Source organism: Pristiophorus japonicus, chromosome 18, assembly GCF_044704955.1.
Source record: "Pristiophorus japonicus isolate sPriJap1 chromosome 18, sPriJap1.hap1, whole genome shotgun sequence".
Taxonomy (NCBI): Eukaryota; Metazoa; Chordata; class Chondrichthyes; family Pristiophoridae; genus Pristiophorus; species Pristiophorus japonicus.
The window spans coordinates 26,201,401-26,219,381 of record NC_091994.1 but is presented as its reverse complement, the minus strand read 5'-3'; the positions used below and the strand labels follow the sequence as shown (position 1 = coordinate 26,219,381).

General features: G+C 47.3%; 1 long non-coding RNA gene across 4 annotated transcripts in view; it reads right to left on the bottom strand.

The window, feature by feature from the left end:
• The window catches only part of LOC139229168 (uncharacterized), a 98,738-nt gene that overhangs the window by 61,709 nt on the left and 19,048 nt on the right, over positions 1 to 17,981 (bottom strand). For all 4 annotated transcript variants that reach the window (XR_011587670.1, XR_011587669.1, XR_011587672.1 and 1 more), the window contains one exon: positions 2,612 to 2,732. This is a non-coding gene — a long non-coding RNA (uncharacterized lncRNA). The remainder of the gene's footprint in view (positions 1 to 2,611; positions 2,733 to 17,981) is intronic.

Here is a 17,981-nt window from a genome sequence, read left to right as displayed (position 1 = left end):
TAAATTGGACCTCTTTGTACTGGGAATTGGACGCAACCAGGCCCAATCTCACCCTATCGGTCTATAATAGGTCTTTGAGAGTGATAGAAAAAGTATTACATGGCAAGTAGAGTGTAATGGAGAGGATATGTTACATGGTTGTTTTATTAGTGAGGAAGGAAACTAGAAGGCTCCAATTTTTTTATTGGCCCAAAGCATATTTTAGAAACAAAAATATAAACGGTGTTTCTGTACCAGTGAAATAATCGAGCCCTGCGTTGCATAGGGTTTATTGTCATCAGTCCTGACAAGATGCCGGAGCCGAAATTCAGGGCCGCCAGAAAGCTGGCGCACCTACATTTTCTTTGACGTTTTTTCCGCCGGGAGCGGTGAGACGGCCTTTCCATCGATTTTCGGGACTTTGTACTTTTTTAAACGTTGGACCGGAAATCGGTCATAATGGGGGCGGAAGTGCGGCAGTAAGTCAGGCTGCGGGGCAGAAGTTGGGGCGGGATCGAGACTCCGCCGCTGTCACTCCAGGCCTCTGGATTACTAGCCCAGTAACATAACCACTATGCGACTGTACACCACGATTTCTCCCCTCTGTTAAAGGGGAAAGAATCGTGCATTTGTTAAGTTCAGCCACTGGGCCAACAGGGAGGGTTTCAGCCGGGGGGAGTTGGGGGGGGGGAGGTGCCAGGCAGCCTGTTGGCGGCCCGGCCGTTCGCGGGGGAGCAATAATCTGGCCGACATAGAAGTCGGCTGGCAAAAGAAATAAGATAGCGGCCGCAACATTCGGCCCTTGTCTTTAATGGCCGCCGCACCACCAGGGCGGAGAGAGATCAGACGCGATGCGCCAGCAGAGAAAGCTGTCGGGGGCATCGTGCGGCGGGGCAACGATTTTTTAACCTAAATTTTGGGCAGAGTATTCTGCAGGTGGTGCGCGTTTTGATGACACGCTTGCGGTGGTCATCAGCAGCGGGGCGGAATTGGGGACAGGCCGAAAAATCCATTGGACTGCAACATGGCGGCCACTCAATGCTACCGCATAGTCGACGCAAAATGGCGGAAACGGGCCTTATACGGACCTGAAATTTCAGCCCTAATACCTTTTAAAGCATTGTTAAATTAATGTGTAATGACAAAAATACTTTATATTAGGTGGTGATGCATAACCAGAACGTCTTATTTTTCCCTCTCCAAAAGATAATTTCCTTCCATTAAGGTGCAGAAGTTGTAAAAACACATTTATCTATATTGAACTGCATTTATTAAGATGTAGGGATGGGGATAGAACAGTGTTAAAAGTAGATAATATAATGTTAGTGAACATTTAGAATGGTACGGGCTAATCAGGAATAATCAATGTGGATTTACAAAGGGCAGGTCATATTTGACTCATTTAATTGAATTCTCCCAAGCGAATTACCTAGCACAGACACAGGAATTGCAACGGATTTAATATATTCAGACTTTCAAAAGCATTTGATAAAGAGCCACATGATAGACTTGTTGGTATTAAAGGTAAAGTGGTGAATTGATAAGAGGGTTGGCTGAAGGGCAGAAAGTAGATTATTGGCATAAATGGATTTTTCTCCAATTGGCAAGTGATGTCTCCACGGGAATCTGTGGTCGAACTTTTGTTATTTTTCATGGACATTTAGACATGTGCAAAGTAGGAATATCAGCAACATTTTGTGATAATACCAACTTACGGGGAAGAGCAAATTGGAAAATTAAAGGCAACTGCAGAAGGACATAGACAGACTAAGAGTATGAGCAGTTATGTGGCTCACGCTGTTCAATATGGATAAATATGACATAGAACATTTTGAGAGAATGAATACAAAATGAAAATGTACCCTAAATAGTAAATTCTCAACGGACTAGTGGGACAGAGATATCTAGGGGTGCAGCTAAGTGAACTGCAGCGGCACTGCCATGGGAGCTGGACTGGTTCTTGGCTTGGGCTGAGATCGCACATGTAAAAGGCAGATGGATTAATAGGTAATGTATGCATAGTCAAAGTGATGTCTTGAACTGATTTCGATTGGTGGTCAGAGAGGAATTTTCCAATTCCCCCCTCCACCCCCCCTCCTTATTGGCCCTGTTTTTTTTTCCTGTTGTTCCCGCTCCCCCCCCCCCAGGAGATTACATGGTGTGGGGGTAGGAAATGTTTGGTCATGCCAGGCATCATGAGTGTGGGGCATGCTTGATGTACTAGCTGGTATTTTCGTATGTTCATTTGCAAATGTATACAAGGGGCAAATTGGACCCCGAGGCATTGAAATTACCCTGTTTTGTGATGGCTGTTAGCGCCTTTGGGGGGGGGGGGGGGCGCTACCGGCTCCAGCAAAATTGTGCGGGAGTTAGCGGAGGTTCAGCCATGGTAGTGCTGAGCCCCGCTGGTAGCGCGCCGGGCTGTTGCGCAACCGCTGATGACGTCATCGCCGTGTGCGCCGATCCTTTAGTGACGCGCGCTGACCCCTTTCCGCCCCGCAGCAGATATTGCCCGCGAGGCTGCCGCAAGTGGGTGTCAACACCAGCCTCATGGGTTGTGTACAGGGCCGACCCCTACTCGTGGAGCAGAAGTTGAAGGGGCGGTCGGAAGCTCCTTACGCCGCCATCTTACCTGTTTGACCGACTCACCAGTCAGCCCCCTTCTTTACTTCTGTTGCGAGTCCGGGCCGCCGTCGTGCAGGTCGGCACTCCGTTTTGGGTGTCGGGCTGCAGCCTTGGCACTCCACGCCGCCCTGGTGGTCCAATAGAGGTCGTTAGAGACCCGGCAGAGTGCGCAGCGGCCCTCCCCTTTAAGCGAAGGGGAGGGGCATTGAACCGCGTCAGCGCTACGCAGAGCATCCATCGGGGTTGCCATCGGGGTTTGGACGTGGCCATGGGGGAGGGGAGGGTCGGACTTCGGGGGGGTGGAGGGGTGGGCGGCCATTGGGGGTGAGTCAGACATTGGGGGTCCGATCGCAGATTGGCCTAAACAGGGGGGGGTGATCCAATCCGATGGGATTTAAAATTGTGGGGAGGGAAAAAGATAACCTTGGTGGGCCAGGGTGGGCTGCGGCTGGGGGGGGGGGGGTGGCAGGGGGAAGCACTCCAGCTTCTGCTGGCCCTCAAGCAGTATTGTAAAGGCACTGACCTGATGGATCTGGCCCACTCCTCCCCTCCTTTCAGCTGCTGGGTTTCCCAAGGCCTGGTAAACCTGGCCTGCAGCCGTTAAAAGTAATAACCTTGTTAAATTGGAGGCACGTAGCCTCATTAAAATGTTTTAGTGATGGACCCACCTCCTGAGAGCAGGTTAATCGCTCATCCCCAACCTGCCTCAGTTAAAGTGGAAGTGGGCTTGTTGGAGGCAGGTTGGCATCGGGCTCCAGATACCCCCACCAGCCCCCATCACCCCCTTCCCCTTCCCAACACTCCCTGTGCGTCCCAGGAGGTTAAAGTTGCCTCTTTAGAAGGTGTCCTATGAACTCAGCGGGAGCTCAAGTTCATCTGCAGGGTAACATAGATGTCTTAATTTTATCCTAATCTACTTGACGCGAATAGGGCAGGTTCGGGTCAGATGCCTGTTTTACACCCAGCGCAATTTTACTGTTCATTGAATTTAATGGAGAGTAAAATCAGAAGGGGTGTAAAGCGAATGTCTGACCTGAAACCTGCCCCATTGCCGATGGATATCCAGGCTAAAATCATAGCTGCAGAAAACCCTGTACTTAAGAGATTTGGGTCCTCATTTTTATGCATAAATGGTAGTTTCACCAGATTAGGTACAAAACAGCAGCTTCACTGGATGAGGCATATTCTTAGGAACTTGAGTTAGTCAACACCAGTGTGCATCACCGACCACCCATGGTGCAGGCCCAGTTTGCACTGTTTATGGGCTGATCAGTAGCAGTATTATAGACTGACACCAGAAATGGAAACATTTTGTGATCACATTGGTGATACCAAAGAAATTGTCCCCCTGACTTGCTGTGTGCAATTGTTCATTCTGTAAACTGCAGTTTGTAACAGTGGCATTGGTGCCAGAGAATGGTAAAAACCACATCATAAACTAAAAGACCCATTAAACTCGAGGTGATATCTGCAACAAATATTTGGTGTAATGTCCTGTAGGTGCATATTAGTAGTAAGTTACTTTTAGCATTAAGACTATACGTAAACAGAAAAAAACCTTGTATTGTGAAATTTGTTTCTGGGCATTTATAGTTATCGTGTGAAAAGTACTGAATGAGGTAAGTGGGAATTGCTCTTTCAATAATGCAGGAAATGAAAATATTGTTTGAATATTAACATCATGTTGTTCTTAGCGTTAATATTAGCAAGATATTGGTATGATGCAGAGTTCACGTTGTTTTTCTGTGGCAGGAGTTACACTAGAGACGCAGTCAGTGGCTGTTTGCCATTGTGTTCCTCTATTCCTCCAGCTTGATGCAGCTTTCCCATTGTGATCAATGTCAAACATCATAGGTTTACTCAAACATTTTACAATACCTGACCCTGAATTGTTATGGGTGGGAATTGAAATCTGCCCTTTCTTAAATGTATGAGCACTTCAATTAAAATTTAAAAAACATTATTTTATAAAACAAATAAAGGTCTCGTGCACTTTGTGTGAAGACACAGGCAGGAGGCCTAGTCATGAGGTTCCACAATGCTGTAAGCAGCTGCTAAGAGGTGCAAAGTAAGGCCTCCCTCTGCTTTTCCTTCCTCCCTTGTGGCGAAACACCTGGCATCGGCTCAGCACTTTCTATTTTAATATCCAGGTTTTAAAATGGGGTTGGGAGAGGGATTCATTCAAAAGCACAACTCCATTATGTCTGAATCAAAACATCAGAAGAGAGTGTAATTAGAAACCACCTCTGTTGTTAAGGTAAGTGAGTGCGTTCCAGCAATGCTGCCCCTATGGGAAATGATGAGCCTTATTGTCCTGCTGAAATGTGTCCCATAAAGAATGGAGACATCATCATTATACCAGCACTCTGTTAACTGCCAATACTCTGCTTTCCAGTCATTTGAATTGATAACTCCTTTATTCCGTTGGAAATAGCTGTATAGGGGCTACAGCTATCCACTGCACCTGCAAATAAAAAGGAGTCTAATTTGCAATCAGGTCTGTTTCCTACACAAGTGCAAAAGTGGAATTAATCTAGGCATGCTGGCCTAATGGCACAACATACGCAGTATGCATTCCTTGCAGCGCTGTGGCTACACTAGTGATCAAGACAAATTTATTTGGATCAACTGCCTACTTGGACCAATTCCATATTAAGCTGGTGCTGTTCCAAGTGTGGGCTGCTGCATTTTTAATTAGGATCCAAGCCAAGTCCAGGAAGTCTGTATTGTTTGTACAGTATGCTTTAAACTGAACCTTTCTCTACATTATATTCTAATCTGGAGGAAAAGCCTCCATGTATGTATAGCTTTAAACACAGTCTGTGACGCACATTTAATTGATACTTACTGTTAAAATAATCATGTAAGAAAGTTTTCTTTTGGTTGTCAATTAGACAATCGTGGCAGATATGATTATTGGTTGGCCACAGGGTTTGGCTGTCCTATGTTGCCAGGTAAAAAAAAACCTCCTACTGTGCAATTGCCTAGCAACTATTTTAAATATTGTGAAATCAGAAACAATAATGCTTTTCTTTTTGATTTAGGCTTCATCTCGGTTATAAACAATCTATTAAAAAATACTTATTCTTAATTATGAAATTTAGTTAGCTACAATTGTGACCACTCAAAAACTAATCTGTAAACCAAAACCATTTTGATTTAATTAGTAGTCCATTTCCTATAACCAGACAATTAATCCAATGAATGCAGTGTATGAGTCCTTTGTTATTACAAGGTTTACATTTTTTAAATTTGCAAAACATTTGCAAAACATATTCAATAAGCATTCCAATTTCTTCATGCGAATATTTTATATATGTCCCAAATAAAAAATGCATCACCATATTTGTGAGAATTATTACCTACCTTGCTTTTTGATTTATAAAAAACCCCACAAATCTTAAATAAAAACAGAGAATGCTAGAAATGCACAGCTAGCCATACCTGTAAAGAAACAGACCTCAGATGTAAAGTTGTTTGAAGGGTCTATTCCCCAAAATGTTAATCTAGCTTTTTTCTTTACAGAGGCTGACTGAACTCTTGTGATTTTCTGCGGCTTCCTGTTGTCCTTTCTGCCAGAATTACATTTACATCTTTCGGCAAGTTTAAAAAAAATCCTTCTCAAATCTCAAATCCTTTCCGTGCAAATATTGGTCAGAACATCCTGAAACGTGACACCATCTTTTGAGCCTGCTCAGGCCACATACCATCCTCTAGCCAAGAGGGAAAAGCCACTCTCAAACCTCTGCCAATGTTGCTGGGAGAGTGACCCAGGCTGACTCATTGCCATTAGATGCGAAGGACCTCACTGTGTGGGGAATTATGGATTATATGTGATACAGAACACTGGTGTTTTAATGTTCTACAGTAGTTTGAGTTTTGTTTGGTATGTTTATGTTTCCCATGCATTTTTTTCTACAGTTTTATGCATAAATTGTTAAGCAGTTATTTTTATTTTGCTTCAGAAAGAAAAATGATTAACACCCCTCCCGCCCCTGCCCCCCCCCCCAAATTCCAGGATGTAGATTAGTTGGCATTGGATGAAAATATTCCATAAAAAGTGAGTTGTTTAAATTGCTCCTAGACAAAACACTGAAATGGAAATCAGCTTGCTATGGGTCACATGATGATGCCATCAATCTAATATTATCAGACCCATACGGCATAACTAAAGATAGTGTGCATCAGATACTCCAAGCACGCACTAGAATCTGACAATAGCTTTCATAATGTGATATAAGGTTATCAATAGGTTCCTGCACTATCAGCTACTTAAAAAAACCTATCTTCCTATATTGCTAGATTAGATTCCGCTATTTCCATTTCTTCTTTAATTTACCTCCTTTCTTGTGCTGCTTTTGAGACTGCCCTCCCACCATCCATGTTGAGATTCACTAGTACCTCTTTAACTGCCCACCACACTTATTATTTGCTTTTTACTTTGTGTCAGAGTTCTATGCAGATAGTCTCAAAATGCCCACTGCTCCCAATCTCCCACCCGCCATGGCTCTATTGTGTTTGCACAGCTTCTGTTTCTGTTTGTATGATTGTATCACACATCCTCTTCCTATAGGTAGAAACAAGTGACCGTACAAGAAAAAGAATGTGGTTTTTCGTTTATACCTGACTACACATTTAACCTTAGAATAGCTGAACCTCTCTCTGACTTATTTCAAAGAACAGTGGTATTCTCTTCAGCAGCATGGAAGAAGGATACTTGAATTCAGAAAGCAAATCTATACCTGTAATGTATGCACCAGTGAGTTTGCTCACAGGTTTATAGAGCTGTTGATCATCCGTGGTTACATCTGAGCCAGGGTGTCCCTGGAGATGGAGCACGCAGTGTCCACCGGTATGCTCGTGGCCTTCTGCGAGAGGTGGGCGCCGGAGGGACTGGAGTGCATCATCACCCCCGGCAACCAAACTTTAATTTGATGCTGGTCTAAAGTTTAATTTGTTTAATTTGCCGGCCTTAGTGCCCCCCCCCCACTTTTAGCCAGGGGGTACTTGTATAATTTGTGTTTTTACTGCCCTAAAAAAAAAGGGTCACTTGAAAAGTTTTTGGAGTGTGCCCCCCCCCGCCCCCCCATACCCTTTAAACAGGGGGCACTTGATTATTAGTTTCCAACTAAAATAGTTGTAGAGCTGTTGATCTTCCGCGGTTACATCTGAGCCAGGGTGTCACTGGAGATGGAGCACGCGGTGTCCATCGGTATGCTAGCGGCCTTCCGCGAGAGGTGGGCACCGGAGGGACTGGAGTGCATCATCACCTCCAGCAACCAAATTTTAATTTGATTTTAAATGTCTAAAGCTTAATTTGTTTATTGTGCCGGTTTTAGTGCGCCCCCTCCTCGCTTTTAGCCAGGGGGCACTTGTATAATTTGTGTTTTTAGTGCCCTCAAAAAAAAACATAAAAAAACAAGGGGGCACTTGTTTGAAAGTATTTGGAGTATTCCCCCCCCCCCCCCCCCAACCCCTTTAATCAGGGAGCACTTGTTTTAATGATTTAACTGTCTTACAACAAAATAGTTGTAGAGCTGTTGTCAGGGGACACTTGTATAATTTGTGTATTGGTGCCCTCAAAAAAAAACACAAAAAAACAAGGGGGCACCTGAAAATTCTTTGGAGTGTGCCCCCCCCCACTTTAATAGGGGGCACTTGTTTAAAATATTGCAACTAAAATAGTTGTAGAGCTGTTGTCAGGGAGCACTTGTATAATTTATGTTTTTAGTGCCCTCAAAAAAAAAAGGGGGGGCACTTGTTTGAAAGTGTTTGGAGTGTCCACCCCTTTAATCAGGGGGCACTTGATTTAATGTTTTATTTTGTTCACAACAAAATAGTTGTAGAGCTGTTGAGCTTAGGGAGTGATCTCTATGTGGGAGTTCTCCCTTTATTTGTTGGGGACTTGACCTGGAGGGTGTTGCACGGGGCAGACCCATGCAATAAGTTTTTAAGTCGGTTCACAGATTCCCAGGCCGCCTGCAATTTCTGCGGTCTGGAGGAGTCTGTGTTCCATGTGTACATTAAATGTGTGAGGTTGCAGCCCCTATTCCATTATTTAAAGGGGATGCTCCTCAAATTTTGGCTGCACTTCAATCCCACGCTCCTGATCTTTGGGCATCCTGTGCGGAGGGGATCGGGTAGGTCGGAAGGCCTCCTCGTAGGACTGCTCCTGGGCATGGCCAAGGGGGCCATCAACCGGTCCAGGCAGAGGACGGTCGAGGGGGTTATTCAGCCTGACTGCCTGCCTCTCTTCCGCGGTTGCATCCGAGCCAGGGTATCCCTAGAGATGGAGCACGCGGTGTCCACCGGTATGCTCGTGGCCTTCCGCGAGAGGTGGGCACTAGAGGGACTGGAGTGCATCAGCACCGCCGGGAACAGAATTTTAATTTAATTTGGCAAAGTTTCCAGTTCATTTGTAAATTTGTGGGTTCTAATATACTTACCAAAAGGGGGCACTTCATTTAAAGTTATTTTAAAATAGTTGTAGAGCTGTTGCATTGTGAGTGGCTCAGCCAGTCATGTGATGTTCACAAGACTCAATAAAACCCTAGTCAATTGAGTCTAGGTCATCCACGATAAGGTATACAGTTGTGAGCCTAGTGGATGAACTGGTAATGTGTAGTGTGATTGTTAAACCTTTGTTAATAAACCAACTAGTTCTTAATAGCAATGTGTTGCTATGAATACTTAAGCAAAGAACCCATGAAGCAAATACATGATCATCATAGGCAGTCCCTTGAAATCGAGGAAGACTTGCTTCCACTCCAAAAGTGAGTTCTCAGGTGACTGAACAGTCCAATATGGGAATTACAGTCTCTGTCGCAGGTGGGACAGACAGTTGTTGGAGGAAAGGATGGGTGGGGAGTCTGGTTTGCTGCATGCTTCTTCCGCTACCTGCACTTGTTTTCTGCATGCTCTTGGCGACGAGATTCGAGGTGCTCAGTGCCCTCCCGGATGCTTTTCCTCCATTTAGGGCGGTCTTTGGCCAGGGACACCCAGGTGTCAGTGGGGATGTTGCACTTTATTAAGGTGGCTTTGAGGGTGTCCTTGAAACGTTTCCTCTACCCACCTGGGGCTCGCTTGCCATGTAGGAGTTCCGAGTAGAGTGCTTGCTTTGGGAGTCTTGTGTCAGGCATATAAACAATGTTGCCCGCCCAACGGAGCTGGTTGAGTGTGATCAGTGCTTCGATGCTGGGGATGTTAGCCTGATCAAGAACACTGATAATGGTGCGTCTGTCCTCCTAGGTGATTTGCAGGATCTTGCAGCGGCATAGCTGGTGGTATTTCTCCAGCGATTTGAGGTGTCTACTGTGTATGGTCCATGTCTCTGAGCCATACAGGAGGGCGGGTATCACTACAGCCCTGTAGACCATAAGTTTTGTGCCAGATTTGAGGGCCTGATCTTCGAACACTCTCTTCCTCAGGCGGCCGAAGGCTGCGCTGGCACACTGAAGGTGGTGTTGAACCTCGTCATCGATGTCTGCCCTTGCTGATAATAGGCTCACGATGTACGGAAAGTGGTCCAAGTTGTCCAGGGCCGTGTCATGGATCTTGATGACTGGGGGGCAGTGCTGTGTGGCGGGGTAACATTGGTGGAGGACCTTTGGATTACGGATGTTTAGTGTAAGGCCTATGCTTTCGTATGCCTCAGTGAAGATGTTTGACGATGATTTGGAGTTCAGTCTCTGAATGTGTGCAGATGCAAGCGTCTTGGATCTGGCCTGGAGGTGACGAAAATTGAACAGGTTTCCATTGGTTCTGTAGTTTAGTTCCACTCCAGCGGGGAGCTTGTTGAGAGTGAGATGGAGCATTGCAGCGAGAAAGATCGAGAAGAGGGTTGGCGCGATGACGCAGCCCTGCTTGACCCCGGTCCGGATGTGGATTGGGTCTGTGGTGAATCCGTTCGTCAGGATCACGGCTTGCATGTCGTCATGGAGCAGGCGGAGGAAGGCGACAAACTTTTGGGGGCAGCCGAAACAGAGGAGGACACTCCATAGTCCCTCATGGTTAACAATGTCAAAGGCCTTTGTGAGGTCAAAGAAGGCCATGTACACTACAGTACTTAAATGCACAAACATACCACAGGCGAAAGGTACCAAAAGCTGACCAACAATTTCAAAAAAGCTAACAGCTCGGAGTACAGGCCTCATGACATGTAAAGACAAAGGGCTGGATTTTTGGCTAATTTGCGCCCCGTTTAGCGCTTGGGCAGGTCGCAAAAATGATTTTTTTTGGTGCGAAACGAGGCGCACAAGATTTTGCACCTGGGCGGAACTTTCAGCAATGGTTTTGCGGCGGTGCTAAAACTTAGCGCCCGCCCGCTGTTGTCACCGTTTGGATGACATAAATCGGCGTGCATCGTCGTGCTAGTGCCCCGGGCAGAACTTTTGGCAATATCGCCCGATTTAGCGTCCGACCGGGAACCCACCAGCAAAATGCAGTCGCACCCTGGGCGCGAACGGCGCCATCTTGTAAACAGAGGACTTCAGAGTTCTGAGCGATTAGAAGCATTAGGAGAAGAACGCTGCGTTACTACATACTTTTCATTGTGAGTTTATAGTTTGTTTTAAAAGTCATTTAAGGACATTTAAAAGGATGAAGGCTATACTATGTCAGCCATTATTCCTAGCTGCTATATTTATACGGCGTTGAGCTGCAAGAAGGTTTATTGATGATCATTTTGAACATAATCGAAGAGGTCGCAGACGTATAGGGAGGAGGCCTTACCCCCAAAGAGTTTACAGGGAACATCGCTCATACTTGCAACTCTCTGAGGCAGAGTGTGTTAGAAGGCTGCGCTTCCAAAAAGAAGTGATGACAGAGATATGCCAGCTCGTATAGGCAGACCAGAACCTACCATTGGCAACAGGACTGCACTGCCTGTCGAGGTGAAGGTGACTGTGGCACTTGCCTTCTATACCTCTGGCTCTTTTCAAGCATCAACGGGGGATATATGCTCCATCTCGCAGCAGGTTACACATTGCTGCATTCGCCAGGTAACTACTGCACTGTATGCCGCAGGATGGACTTCATAAACATCCCAATAATCAAGGCGACTCAAAATGAGAGGGCTATAGGTTTTGGACGATTTGCTGGCTTCCCCAAGATTCAGGGTGCCCTTCACTGTACGTACATCGCCCCGCGAGCACCTTTACACAATCCAGAGGTTTACCGAAACCGAAAGGGATTCCATTCGCTGAACGTACAGATTATCTGTGACCATACTCAGTCAATGCCCAATATCCAGGGAGTATCCATGATGCTTTCATCTTGCGTGAAAGCAGTGTCTCAGGCCTGTTCCAGCATCAACCACAAGGCCAGAGCTGGATGCTCGGGGACAAAGGTTACGGCCTCACCACCTGACTCATGACCCCCCTCTGGAACCCTCAGACAGAAGCCGAGCATCGCTATAATGCGAGCCATGCAGCCACACGCAACATCGCCGAGCAGACAATGGGAGTGCTCAAGCAGCGCTTCTGATGTGTGGACCACTCTGGAGGCTGCCTGCAATACTCCCCTCAGCAGGTCTCTGAGTTCATTGTGGTGTGCTGCATGCTATACAACTTGACCATCATGAGAGGACAGGAATTGCCAATGGGAACGGCAGGACCACGTCAGGAGAGGGGGGGGGGGGGGAGGAGGAGGAGGAAGACGAGGAAGAGGAGCCTAGAGAGGAACCCATGTCACCACCACAACCATCGTGGAAATTTTGCCGCTGCAAAAGCCTTACGTCAGCAGCTCATAATTGAACGCTTTGCTTGAAGAGGCAGGTTTGACCGTTGCCTGGCCACTCTATCCTACCACGTTGACTATTCCTCCTCTTATTCTGCAAATGAGACACTACACAGGAATGGTTGAGGTGAACAAAAGAATTGATGAAAAAGTGTAAACTTTTATAACTTTGTTAACATAATTTGAAAATGTTGAAACTTTAATAAAATAACATAAATGATGATTAAACAACAACAACAACAACAACAACATTATAACCAACCCCCCTGCACCACTGACTTTTTCCACCGGCTTTCCCCCCACCTTTACCCTTTGCCCCCTCCCTCGCCTGCTCTTTGTACCCAAAGTGGCACCACAATAGCGTGCAGCAACATTGTCAGAGCGCTGCTGTGTTGAGGGGAGAGACATGGGAGATGCCTCCTGGGGAGACAGTGGACGAGCTCGGGATGTGGAAGGCCCAGCTTCTGACTGGCGAGCCTCTTGATTGGCATCCCCAGTCACAGCGGGTGTGGGGGTGGCTGGGTGACACACTGGGGAACTCAGAAAGGCTGCTCGCCACATTCTCTGGGACTCCAGTGTGATTGGTGGAGGCCACCAGCCTCGTGTGGGCAGCGATGGTCTTGCAGGTTTCACAGCTCGCACCGACAATCTGTGACCCTACCTCCGTAATCATCGCAGTGAGATTCTCGATGGATACGGGAACCCTGCCCCGGACATCCTGTTCCCTCAGTACAGATTCACACGAGGCATGTAGTGAAGTCAAGGTCACTCTGGACCTGCACTTTTATTTCACAGCTCTGGAATGCTGCACTTGCCTGAGACCTGTCCTTATTTACCTGTCTCTTGCAAGTGCACCCCTGGTGGTAAGGTATGCTGGTGGTTACAGGTCATATCTTATTACAGTCATGTATAGCATGTTAGGATACAGTTATATATAATAATATAAAATACATGACATCACCCTCCCCCAAGGTCTTATTGTCTTTATAGGTTCAGTCTCTCAGGTGGTCTACGCTCTCGTGTGGAGCGTCTGAGTTGTGATTCAGTTGCTTGCCTTGGTGTCTATTTTTCTTTGGGTGTGGTTGCTGGTATCTCGCCTGGGCTGTCTGCTTCGATTGGTGTGATTGTTGTTGACTCGCCTGGGCTGTCTGTTGGGATTGCCCTTTCCTCAGGTTGTTCCCTCTGTCCGTCCACCAGGTGTGGTGCGAGTTCCACATTGTAGTCTGCCTCTGGTTCCGCAGTGTTGTTGGTAAATCTGCTTTTGACTTGGTCTACATGCCTCCGGCAGGTTTTGCCATTGTCCATTTGTACTACCAGTAGCCTGTTTCCTTCCTTGACCGTTACTGTCCCTGCAAGCCATTTGGGACCCCTGCCATAGTTTAGTACAAACACTTTGTCCCCTATCCCATTCCATCTCCCCCTCGAATTTCTGTCATGGTACTCAGTCAGATTACGGCACTTTGCATCAACGATTTCGTGCATGTCTGGGAGGATTAATGAGAGCCTTGTTTTTAAAGTCCTTTTCATCAACAGTTGCGCGGGGGGATCCCAGTCAATGGGCCCAAGTTTCGAGCCGCGCCTAGAACGGCGCAGTCCCGACCTGGACGCCCGTTTTTCGCGCCATAAAGTGCGCCTAAAAAAACCCTCCAGATTCTCCACCTCCCTGCAGGTCTTCTGGCCCTTGGCGCAGCGCAGCACGAGCTGTAGGGGGCGGAGCCAGGTCCCTGCGCTGAAAACAGTGCCGGGACCTCTGCACATGCGCGCTACCAATGTCCTCGGGGGAGTGTTTGCTAGTGCTGTTGGGGAGGAGTTAAACTAATATGGCAGGGGGATGGGAACCAATGCAGGGAGATAGAGGGAAACAAAAAGGAGGCAAAAACAAAAGACAGAAAGGAGATGAGGAAAAGTGGAGGGCAGAGAAACCCAAGGCAAAGAACAAAAAGGGCCATTGTACAGCAAAATTCTAAAAGGACAGAGGGTGTTAAAAAAACAAGCCTAAAGGCTTTGTGTCTTAATGCAAGGAGTATCCGCAATAAGGTGGATGAATTAACTGTGCAAATAGATGTTAACAAATATGATGTGATTGGGATTACGGAGACGTGGCTCCAGGATGAGCAGGGCTGGGAACTCAACATCCAGGGGTATTCAACATTCAGGAAGGATAGAATAAAAGGAAAAGGAGGTGGGGTAGCATTGCTGGTTAAGGAGGAGATTAAGGCAATAGTTAGGAAGGACATTAGCTTGGATGATGTGGAATCTATATGGGTAGAGCTGCAGAACACCAAAGGGCAAAAAACGTTAGTGGGAGTTGTGTACAGACCTCCAAACAGTAGTAGTGATGTTGGGGAGGGCATCAAACAGGAAATTAGGGGTGCGTGCAATAAAGGTGCAGCAGTTATAATGGGTGACTTTAATATGCACATAGATTGGGCTAACCAAACTGGAAGCAATACGGTGGAGGAGGATTTTCTGGAGTGCATAAGGGATGGTTTTTTAGACCAATATGTCGAGGAACCAACTAGGGGGGAGGCCATCTTAGACTGGGTGTTATGTAATGAGAAAGGATTAATTAGCAATCTCGTTGTGCGAGGCCCCTTGGGGAAGAGTGACCATAATATGGTGGAATTCTGCATTAGGATGGAGAATGAAACAGTTAATTCAGAGACCATGGTCCAGAACTTAAAGAAGGCTAACTTTGAAGGTATGAGGCGTGAATTGGCTGAGATGGATTGGCGAATGATACTTAAGGGGTTGACTGTGGATGGGCAATGGCAGACATTTAGAGACCGCATGGATGAACTACAACAATTGTACATTCCTGTCTGGCATAGAAATAAAAAAGGGAAGGTGGCTCAACCGTGGCTATCAAGGGAAATCAGGGATAGTATTAAAGCCAAGGAAGTGGCATACAAATTGGCCAGAAATAGCAGCGAACCTGGGGACTGGGAGAAATTTAGAACTCAGCAGAGGAGGACAAAGGGTTTGATTAGGGCAGGGAAAATGGAGTATGAGAAGAAGCTTGCAGGGAACATTAAGACGGATTGCAAAAGTTTCTATAGATATGTAAAGAGAAAAAGGTTAGTAAAGACAAATGTAGGTCCCCTGCAGTCAGAATCAGGGGAAGTCATAACGGGGAACAAAGAAATGGCGGACCAATTGAACAAGTACTTTGGTTCGGTATTCACGAAGGAGGACACGAACAACCTTCCGGTTATAAAAGGGGTCGGGGGGTCTAGTAAGGAGGAGGAACTGAGGGAAATCCTTATTAGCCGGGAAATTGTGTTGGGGAAATTGATGGGATTGAAGGCCGATAAATCCCCAGGGCCTGATGGACTGCATCCCAGAGTACTTAAGGAGGTGGCCTTGGAAATAGTGGATGCGTTGACAGTCATTTTCCAACATTCCATTGACTCTGGATCAGTTCCTATGGAGTGGAGGGTAGCCAATGTAACCCCACTTTTTAAAAAAGGAGGGAGAGAGAAAACAGGGAATTATAGACCGGTCAGCCTGACATCGGTAGTGGGTAAAATGATGGAATCAATTATTAAGGATGTCATAGCAGTGCATTTGGAAAGAGGTGACATGATAGGTCCAAGTCAGCATGGATTTGTGAAAGGGAAATCATGCTTGACAAATCTTCTGGAATTTTTTGAGGATGTTTCCAGTAGAGTGGATAAGGGAGAACCAGTTGATGTGGTATATTTGGACTTTCAGAAGGCGTTCGACAAGGTCCCACACAAGAGATTGATGTGCAAAGTTAGAGCACATGGGATTGGGGGTAGTGTACTGACATGGATTGAGAACTGGTTGTCAGACAGGAAGCAAAGAGTAGGAGTAAATGGGTACTTTTCAGAATGGCAGGCAGTGACTAGTGGGGTACCGCAAGGTTCTGTGCTGGGGCCCCAGCTGTTTACACTGTACATTAATGATTTAGATGAGGGGATTAAATGTAGTATCTCCAAATTTGCGGATGACACTAAGTTGGGTGGCAGTGTGAGCTGCGAGGAGGATGCTGTGAGGCTGCAGAGCGACTTGGATAGGTTAGGTGAGTGGGCAAATGCATGGCAGATGAAGTATAATGTGGATAAATGTGAGGTTATCCACTTTGGTGGTAAAAACAGAGAGACAGACTATTATCTGAATGGTGACAGATTAGGAAAAGGGCAGGTGCAAAGAGACCTGGGTGTCATGGTACATCAGTCATTGAAGGTTGGCATGCAGGTGCAGCAGGCGGTTAAGAAAGCAAATGGCATGTTGGCCTTCATAGCAAGGGGATTTGAGTACAGGGGCAGGGAGGTGTTGCTACAGTTGTACAGGGCATTGGTGAGGCCACACCTGGAGTATTGTGTACAGTTTTGGTCTCCTAACCTGAGGAAGGACATTCTTGCTATTGAGGGAGTGCAGCGAAGGTTCACCAGACTGATTCCCGGGATGGCGGGACTGACCTATCAAGAAAGACTGGATCAACTGGGCTTGTATTCACTGGAGTTCAGAAGAATGAGAGGGGACCTCATAGAAACATATAAAATTCTGACGGGGTTAGACAGGTTAGATGCAGGAAGAATGTTCCCAATGTTGGGGAAGTCCAGAACCAGGGGTCACAGTCTAAGGATAAGGGGTAAGCCATTTAGGACCGAGATGCGGAGGAACTTCTTCACCCAGAGAGTGGTGAACCTGTGGAATTCTCTACCACAGAAAGTTGTTGAGGCCAATTCACTAAATATATTCAAAAAGGAGTTAGATGAGGTCCTTACTGCTAGGGGGATCAAGGGGTATGGCGAGAAAGCAGGAATGGGGTACTGAAGTTGAATGTTCAGCCATGAACTCATTGAATGGCGGTGCAGGCTAGAAGGGCCGAATGGCCTACTCCTGCACCTATTTTCTATGTTTCTATGTTTCTATGTTACAGTGGGCGCGCAAATGCAGTAGCTCCAGGCGCCCGAAACTGTGTGGGAGAGGCCCGAAGCACGCAGCCCCTAGCCCTGGCCGAATGGCCTCACTGGGGCTGTGTGCATAAGGCTCCTCCCACGGCCAGCTCCTGCTTCCTCCCGACCCGACTCCCGCTTCCCGCCCCCCGCCTCCAGACCGGACCCGACACTGACCCGACTCCCGCTTCCCCCCCCCCCGCCCCCGGACCCGACCCGACCCGACTCCCGCTTCCCCCCCCTGCCCCCGGACTGGATCCGACCTGACCTCCCTCCCCCCGACCTGACCTCCCTCTTCCTCCCTCCCCCCGACCCGAACTGAACCAACCTCCCTCCCACCACCCCCCCGACCCAACCCAATGCCACCTACCTGTAAATCTGGTGCTGGGGATGGGCCCTGCCCGAAGTCTCGGGCCCGGCCCGTTCAGCCTCCCTCCCCCTTCTCCTTCAACCCCCCCATCTCCTTCCCCCCCCATCTCCTTCCCCCCCATCTCCTTTCACCCCCCCCATCTCCTTTTCCCCCCCATCTCCTTTCTCCCCCCCATCTCCTTTCCTCCCCCCCAATCCCCCTTCTCCCCCCTCCCCCTTCTCCTCCATCCCTCCCTCTGCTCCCCCCTCTCTCTCCCTCTACCCCCCTCCTCCCCCTCCCCTCGCTGTCAGAAACACAGACACTGACAGACAGAGAATGAGAGACACACACAGACAGACAGAGAGATA